Source organism: Lolium rigidum, chromosome 4 (assembly GCF_022539505.1).
Source record: "Lolium rigidum isolate FL_2022 chromosome 4, APGP_CSIRO_Lrig_0.1, whole genome shotgun sequence".
In the NCBI taxonomy this organism is placed as follows: domain Eukaryota; kingdom Viridiplantae; phylum Streptophyta; class Magnoliopsida; order Poales; family Poaceae; genus Lolium; species Lolium rigidum.
In genome coordinates this window covers 266,868,206-266,877,598 of record NC_061511.1, presented here as the reverse complement: position 1 = coordinate 266,877,598, position 9,393 = coordinate 266,868,206, and the positions used below count along the sequence as shown (strand labels likewise).

Genomic DNA, 9,393 nt, shown 5'->3' with positions numbered 1-9,393 from the left:
TATAATTCATTATGGAGGGGTCTTCTCTTGAATTCCTCTTTGGAAAATCTACTACTACTGTAAAGGTAGTGGATGAGGCGGCAGGTGAGAAAGAGGTTCCATACAAAATACCTATGAAAATTATTGAACGTGTTGTAGATAACCGCTATGAAGGGGATGGAACTGTCCATCCTGGTGATCATTTACTGTTTTTACATGAATTATGCTGGTTATTCAAATGTGCAGGTATTGCTATGGATGAAGTTAGGAAGAAACTATTCTCTATATCGCTGTCTGGTAAAGCAGCGCATTGGTATAAATTGCTGAAGAATAGGGATTCTCTTGATTGGGAGGACATTGTGCCTTTATTTTATTCCAAATTCTATCCTCCAAGTGAAATTCACAAAGATCGGAACCGCATATATAATTTCTAGCCTCGTGATGGAGAGAGTATTGCCCAAGCATGGGGGAGATTGAAGTCTTTAATGCTCAAATGCCCCATTCATGAGCTTCCGGTAATATTATTATTGATAATTTCTATGCAAGACTGTCTTTTCAAGATAAGACTTTGCTGGATACTTCTTGTTCTGGATCATTTACACGCAACAAAGAAGAGTTTAAAAGGGACCTTCTTGATCGGATCCAGAGAATACTGAAGGATGGGAAAACGACAAAGATAGAGAGTTAGGTATAAACTATGATTATAAATGCATTGCAGTTTTTATGGATACTGATAAATTTCGTAATATGAGTGCTACTTATGGTCTTGATTCTCAAGTCGTTCTAAATTTTTATAAAGCTTTTGCCTCTCACTTTGAATTGCCTAGGAAGAATTTTGATAAGTATCATGAACCGTATAAAGATAAAACTGATTCATCTATAAATAAATGTGCTATAATTGAAACTGTTGATCATATTCTTCCTGAAGCTTATATTGAAAAAACTCCTTTCCCTGCTAAAATGAAGGAGTACTCTATTATAACTAGTGCGGTTAATAAAAGTGCAAAGAAACCTATAGAACCCGAAGAACAAATAAAGGTTGAACCTGCTATTGCAATAGTTAAAGATCTTGTGACTGAAAATGTAGAAGATGGTCATATTATTTTCTGTGAAGATGCTTCTAATATTGTTTCGCATCCTAATAAGTCTAGGAAAGCCAGTGTTCCTATGCTCTGTTAGAATTGGTGATCATTGTTATTATGGTTTATGTGGCATTGGTGCAAGTATTAGTGCCATTCCTTATGAGCTTTATACGGAGATCATGCATGAAATTGGTTCTTGTGAACTTGAAGATATTGATGTGGTTATTCGGGTAGCTAATAGAGAAACTATCTCTCCTATTGGTATTGTTCGAGATGTGGAAGTTCTATGTGGTAAGATTAAATATCCTGCTGACTTTTTGGTACTTGGTTCTGCTGCTAGTAAGTCTTGTCCTATTATTTTTGGTAGACCTTTCCTAAATACTTGTGGAGCTGTTATAGATTGCAAGAAGGAAAAAATTATGACTAAATTTGCTGGTGAATCTTATGAGTTTAATTTCTCTAAATTTGCCAAAAGTTCTTATAAAGCTGATTTGCCCAATAATGATTTTAGAGTTGAACAGTGTGCGTCTATTGCTCTTGCTCCTAATAATCCTTTGCAGCAACATTTGGAGGATAGTGAGAGTGAAGTCTTTAGGGAAGAAAGAAATGAGTTTGATGAAATTTTCCTTCGTCAACCTATTCTTAAACATGACTTGCTCGGTTGAAGATTTAGGTACAACACCACCACCAAAGGAAGATCCTGTTTTTGATTTAAAACCGTTGCCTGATAATCTTAAGTATGCTCATATTGATGATAAGAAAATATATCCTGTTATTATTAGTTCTAAGCTTTCAGATATTGAGGAAGAAAGGTTATTGGAAATATTGAAGAAACACCGAGGAGCTATTGGCTACACTCTTGATGACTTGAAGGGGATTTCTCCCTCTATTTGCCAACATGCTATCAACATGGAAGATGATGCAAAGCTCGTTGTTGAACATCGGCGTCGTCTAATTCCGAAGATGAAGGATGTGGTAAGGAATGAGGTATTAAAACTTCTTGAAGCTTGGTATTATATATCCTATTGCCGATAGTAGATGGGTTAGTCTTGTGCATTGTGTTCCTAAGAAAGGAGGAATGATCGTTGTGCCTAATGATAATGATGAGCTCATCCCTCAAAGAGTAGTTGTAGGGTATAGAATGTGCATTGATTATCGAAAAGTTAATAAGGTTACTAAGAAAGATCATTACCCTTTACCTTTTATTGATCAAATGTTAGAAAGGTTGTCTAAAAATACTCATTTTTTGCTTTCTTGATGGTTATTCTGGATTTTCACAAATTGCTGTTAAAACTAAATATCAAGAGAAAACCACTTTCACTTGTCCCTATGGAACTTATGCTTATAGACGTATGCCTTTTGGTTTATGTAATGCTCCTGCTACTTTTCAAAGATGCATGTCTGCTATTTTTCATGGCTTTTGTGAGAATATTGTAGAGGTATTCATGGATGATTTTTCTCGTCTATGGGAATTCTTTTGATAATTGCTTGCGAAACCTTGATAAAGTATTGCAGTAGATGTGAAGAAACTAACCTTGTTCTTAATTGGGAGAAGTGCCATTTTATGGTTAATGAAGGAATTGTATTGGGACATAAAATTTCCGAGAGAGGTATTGAAGTTGATAGAGCTAAAGTTGAAGTAATTGAGAAGATGCCCTACCCTAGGGATGTTAAAGGTATTCGTAGTATTCTTGGTCATGCTGGGTTTTATAGGAGATTTATTAAAGATTTCTCTAAGATTTCAAAGCCTCTTACTAATCTTCTTCAAAAAGATGTATCTTTTGTTTTTGATGATGATTGTAAGGAAGCTTTTGAAACTCTAAAGAAAGCCTTAACAACTGCTCCTGTAGTTGAACCTCCTAATTGGAATTTACCTTTTGAAATTATGTGTGATGCTAGTGATTTTGCTGTAGGTGCTGTTCTTGGACAGCGAGTAGATAAGAAATTGAATGTTATTCATTATGCTAGCAAAACTCTTGATGATGCTCAAAGAAATTATGCTACAACTGAAAAAGAATTATTAGCTGTAGTCTTTGCTTGTGACAAGTTTAGATCTTATATTGTTGATTCAAAAGTTACAATTCATAATGATCATGCTGCAATTAGATACCTTATGGAAAAGAAAGATGCTAAGCCAAGGCTTATTAGATGGGTGCTTCTTTTGCAAGAATTTGATTTACATATTATAGATAGGAAAGGTGCTGATAATCCTGTTGCTGATAATTTGTCTAGATTGGAAAATATTGCTTATGATCCTGTTCCTGTTAATGATAGTTTTCCAAATGAACAATTGGCTGTAATAAAGGTGAGCTCGTGAGATAGTCCTTGGTACGCTGATTATGCTAACTATATTGTATCCAAGTACTTGCCTCCAACCTTTTCAGCTCAGCAAAGGAGGACATTCTTTTATGACTTGAGGCATTATTTTTGGGATGACCCACACTTATATAAAGAAGGAGAGGATGGTATTCTGCGAAGATGTGTTCCCGAATATGAACAACAAGAGATATTGAGTAAGTGTCATGGTAGTGTTTATGGAGGACATCACGCCGGAGATAGAACCGCGCAAAAGGTTCTACAATCAGGTTTTTATTGGCCAACTCTCTTCAAAGATGCAAGAAAGTTTATTTTATCTTGTGATGAATGTCAAAGGGTTGGTAATATCTCCGGACGCAATGAAATGCCTATGAATTATACTCTTGTTATTGAACCATTCGACTGTTGGGGATTTGACTTCATGGGGCCTTTCCCTTCTTCAGAAGGTAACACTCATATACTTGTCGCTGTTGATTATGTTACTAAATGGGTGGAAGCCATACCTACAAAAAGTGCTGATGGTGAGACCTCTTTAAGAATGCTTTTAGATATTATTTTTCCTAGATTTGGAGTTCCTAGATATATTATGACCGATGGAGGTTCTCATTTTATTCATGGTGGTTTTAGAAAAACTCTTGCTAAATATGGTATTAATCATAGAATTGCTTCCGTTTATCATCCTCAAACTAGTGGGCAAGTAGAATTATCGAATAGAGAGATTAAATCTATCTTGCAAAAGACTGTTAATAAATCTAGAAAGAACTAGGCTATTAAATTGAAGGAAGCACTATGGGCTTATAGAACTGCTTATAAAAATCCCATGGGTATGTCACCGTATAAAATGATTTATGGGAAAGCTTGTCATTTACCTTTAGAACTAGAGCACAAAGCTTATTGGGCTGTAAGAGAACTAAATAAAGATCCTAAACTTGCCGGTAAGAAAAGATTGCTACAATTGAATTCTTTAGATGAATGGAGAAGTGAAGCTTATGAAAATGCTAAACTCTTTAAAGAGAAAGTTAAGAAATGGCATGATAGAAGAATTATCAAAAGAGAATTTAATGTTGGGGATAAAGTCCTATTGTATCGGTCTCGTCTCAGATTTTTTGCAGGGAAATTACTCTCAAAATGGGAAGAACCATATGTCATTGTGGAGGTGTATCGTTCAGGGGCAATTAAAATTAGCTCTCTGCAATGTAATGCCACACAAGTGGTGAATGGACAAAGACTCAAGCATTATATCTCTGGTGATTCTTATAATGAAGATGTTGATGTTATTCGAGTGGTAACTCCGGAAGCCTTCATCAAAGGCCAAGTTGACAATCTTGCAGAGTTCGACTTTGAATAGGTAACAGTTCTGGTAAGAAAAGTCCGCGTTTAACTTTCCGAACAATGTTTTTGCAACTTTTGGAAAATATGAAAAATTACGAGATCGAAACGGAGTGGAGGAGACGCACGAGGGCGTGCCCCCATAGGCCGGCGCGGGCCCCAGCCTAGCCGCGCCGCCCTATGAGGAGGGCCTCTCGTTTCCCCTCTCCGACTCTGGTTCGACCTGGTACTTTCCTTTTGTCGTGAAAATTTCTGCTATATAATCCCCCGGACCCCTGGAGGTCCGTATATCGTTTTCTCGTCGTGTTTTGTTTCGAGCTGTTTTCTGCCAGGATCTGCTTTGATCTAGAAGCACCATGGTCTCCAATAACAAGGACAAGGAGCCTTTGGAGGAATATATTCAAGATCCCGAGTTGGAAGAAGAATTCAAGGAGGAAGTGAAGGGGATGTCATCAACAAAAAGAAAGCGGCAATCTGTGAGGAGTAAGCCAATCTTGGTGGGATCGGTTAACACTGGACGTTCTTTTTCTCATAACTTGTAGGGACCTCTACCGCCTGCTCTTAGCCTCAACTCTTTCCCTGCTGTGGAGGAAGCACTACGGGTTACCGATGAGTTTTGTGATCAATACCGTGCTCTGAGGAGGGAGGTGGAGATACTTCAGGAGGAGAACAACCGACTTCGCGAGAATCGTTGGAATATCACTCAATTCCCATCACAAGGCCACCACCGCCATCTTTGGATAACAATGAATCTCTTCGAGTCTTAGTGCAGAATTGCCAAACTGAGAAGTTGAAGCTGAAGGAGATCTTTAAGAATCGCAGGAACGGGCCATCTACACCACCGAAGGAGTAATTCATCATCGGTATTGGCACCCCCTTGGTTTGTTCCAAGCTTGGGGGGAGTGCCGCGGTATCACATCATCACTATCTTTTACCTTTTTACTATCAAGTAGTGTCATATCATGAGTAGGGAAGTTATCATATAAGATGTGTTGCGGTATGGAAGTATCTCTCTTTAGTTGGTTATCTATGTATCCCTTGGTGTGAGTTATCATTATGGAATATTAATGAGAAGTCTTATCATTTACATATTGCACATCTTATTTTAGTTTGCAATCTCTATTATATGATTGATCTTGTTGTTAGTATTGGTATCACTTTGGGAGCATTGAGTATATCTATTTGGTTTTGGCAAACTTAGCATTGGTCAATAGCAACAACACTTTGAGTTTAAGTAGAAAAGAGGAAATACATGTAGATATGTTATTATCTTTCTTGTTAGTTCCTAGCTTAGTATTCTGAAGTTAAAATTGTTTGTGCTTACAAGGAAGATGCATGATTGTTTCTATCACATGTATATTTGTTTGTTTCCCTCAACTCTTATGCTTGCTAATTAACCTTGCTAGCCAAAGACCTGTACCGAGAGAGAATACTTCTCGTGCATCCAAACCCTTAAACCAAACCAACGCCATCAGTGTCCACCATAACTACCTATTATGTGGTATTTCCCTGCCATTCCAAGTAAATACTTCATGTGCTACCTTTAAACAATTCAAAAATTATTACCTCTTATTCGTGTCAATGTTTTATAGCTCATGAGGAAGTATGTGGTGTTTTATCTTTCAGTCTTGTTAGGCAGCTTTCACTAATGGACTAGTGGCTTCATCCACTTATCCTATAATTTTGCAAAAAGAGTCGGCAACGGGGTTCCCAGCCCCAATTAATCAACTTTCATTAATAACTCTCTTCACATGTTTTGCCCTGATTCATCAGTAAGCAACTTAATTTTGCAATAGAAACTCCTCCATGGTATGTGAAATGTTGGAAGGCACCCGAGGATTCGGTTAGCCATGGCTTGAGAAAGCAAAGGTTGGGAGGAGTGTCATCCTTAAATAAACTAAAGTACATGTGTAAACAAAAGAGAAGGGGGATGATCTACCTTGTTGGTAGAGATAACGTCCTTCATGGGAGCCGCTCTTTGGAGGTCTGTTTGGCAAGGGGGTTTGAGTACCCACTACCATTCGTTGACAACAACAAACACCTCTCAAAACTTTACTTTTATGCTCTCTATATGATTTCAAAACTTAAAAAGCTCTAGCACATGATTTAATCCCTGCTTCCCTCTGCGAAGGGCCTATCTTTTACTTTATGTTGAGTTAGTAAACCTATTTCCCTCCATCTTAAGCAAGCAATTGAGTTGTTGTGATCTAACCATCTATATTGTGATTTATTTAATCATGCCTTTTATTCTTCCTTGTTGAGTACAAGTTTTATCCGAATGAATATAGCTTTGAAGGTTATCAATGATTATGAGGAGATTATTATGATTGAGTATGCAAGTTTTGCCGTATAAGCTTTAATATAAGAATGCTCTGCGATGACCCACAAGTATAGGGGATCGCAACGAGTCTTCGAGGGAAGTAAAACCCAATTTATTGATTCGACACGAGGGAGACAAAGAACACTTGAAAGCCTTAACAGCGGAGTTGTCAATTCAGTTGCACTCGGAAACAGTACTTGCTCGCAAGAGTTTATCGATAGTAACGGCTTTATAGTAGTAGCGAGTAGTGAAATAACGACGACAGAGTAACAAAGACAGCGAGTAGTGATTTTAGTAAACGAGCGAGATTAAAATACTCGTAGGCACGGGGACGGATGACGGGCGTTGCATGGATGAGAGAAACTCATGTAACAATCATAGCAGGGCATTTGCAGATAATAATAAAGCGGTATCCAAGTACTAATCAATCAATAGGCATGTGTTCCAATTATAGTCGTACGTGCTCGCAATGAGAAACTTGCACAACATCTTTTATCCTACCAGCCAGGTGGCAGCCGGGCCTCAAGGGAAACTATCTGGATATTAAGGTACTCCTTTTAATAGAGTACCGGAGCAAAGCATTAACACTCCGTGAACACATGTGATCCTCATGTCACTTCCATTCCCTCCGGTTGTCCCGATTTCGTCACTTCGGGGCCATTGGTTCCGGACAACGACATGTGTATACAACTTGCGGGTAAGACCATAAACAATGAATATCATGATGAAATAATAACATGTTCGGATCTGAGATCATGGCACTCGGGCCCTAGTGACAAGCATTAAGCATAACAAGTTGCAATAATATCATCAAAGTACCATCTACGGACACTAGGCACTATGCCCTAACAATCTTATGCTATTACATGACCAATCTCATCCAATCCCTACCATCCCCTTCGACCTACAGTGGGGGAATTACTCACACATGGATGGGGGAAACATGGCTGGTTGATGGAGAGGCGTCGGCGGTGATGGCGGCGATGATCTCCTCCAATTCCCCGTCCCGGCGGAGTGCCAGAACGGAGACTTCTGGCTCCCGAGACGGAGTTTCGCGATGTGGCGGCGTTCTGGAGGGTTTCTGGCGACTTCGACTTCTCCCCGTGCGTTTTTAGGTCGAGGCCGATAAATAGTCCGAAGGAGGGCGTCGGAGGCCAGCCGAGGGGCCACACCATAGGGCCGCGCGGCCCCCTAGGCCGCGCCGCCTTATGGTGTGGGGCCCTCGGGCCTCCACTTGATTTGTCCTTACGGCTCCGTCATTATTCGGGAAAATAGGGCCTTTCGTCAAAATCCCGAGGTTTTTCCTGAAAGTTGGATTTACGCACAAAAACGAGATACCGGAACAGTTCTGCTGAAAACAGCGTTAGTCCGTGTTAGTTGCATCCAAAATACACAAATTAGAGGCAAAACAATAGCAAAAGTGTTCGGGAAAGTAGATACGTTTTGGACGTATCAGCTGCTCAATAGATAAGTACAACATGTTAACTGTTCTCTGACCAAGAATGAAGTTTGCCACCATCAATTATGATTTCCTATGCACCTTTATTTGTGATTTCCTTTTACTTGTTTCAAGTTGAATTATATGAAGAAGTTGTTCACTAGAATGTCTTGTGTGAATTAATATGATGCTTCTTGTCCGTATTTTGTTTATCGACTCTTCACTCCATAAACATGTGGTTTTGTTTACTGAGCTCAGTTTCGCTTGGGGACAAGCGATGCGGCCAACAACGGCTTCGGTCGCCGCTCTCTCCACCAATGGGAGGGACGGCTCCTCCACGCGGCGGGCTACCCGGCGCCGCCGGACTTCCGCGCACCGGGGGGATGGAGGCTGAGCGCAGGCGGCGTGCCGATCCCGCCGCCGCCAACGGGTGGGGACTTACTCGAAACGGCGATCAACGAGGTGCTCGTCACTCTCAGTGACGAGCAGCGCGCGGATCCGCGGTTCTTCCCCGACAACCACGAATCGTGGATCGCGTTCTTCCGGCGCAGGTACGAACGCGAACTCCGGGCGTACGACGGCCCTCCTCCTCCTTCGGCAAGGAATAACGCCGCCGGCCGCCGCCGATGGTGGAGCGCGCCTGGCCGCACCCTCGAGAATGTGCTCGCGCACATCGAGGACGGGAACTCCCCCGTCCTGGGGATGCCGCCGCCGGTGGCGGCTACCGTGTCACGCCGGCACGGTAGTTCCTGGATGCCGAGGAGGATGGCGGCATCCTCCTCCTCGTCTGGCTCGCGGTCGGCGTCCAGGTCCGGCGGGTCGACGCCGGCCACCGTCAAGGAGTGGGCGTCTCCTTCGACCGTCAAGAAGGAACCGGCATCGCCACCGCCGACCAGAGGGCGCAGCAGCGGCGCCCTCGTCATCCGCGA

At 41.2% G+C, this 9,393-nt stretch overlaps 1 pseudogene; it reads left to right on the top strand.

The window, feature by feature from the left end:
• Positions 1 to 4,023: 4,023 nt before the first annotated feature.
• LOC124707966 lies at positions 4,024 to 4,554 on the top strand (annotated as a pseudogene).
• The last annotated feature ends 4,839 nt before the right edge of the window (positions 4,555 to 9,393 follow it).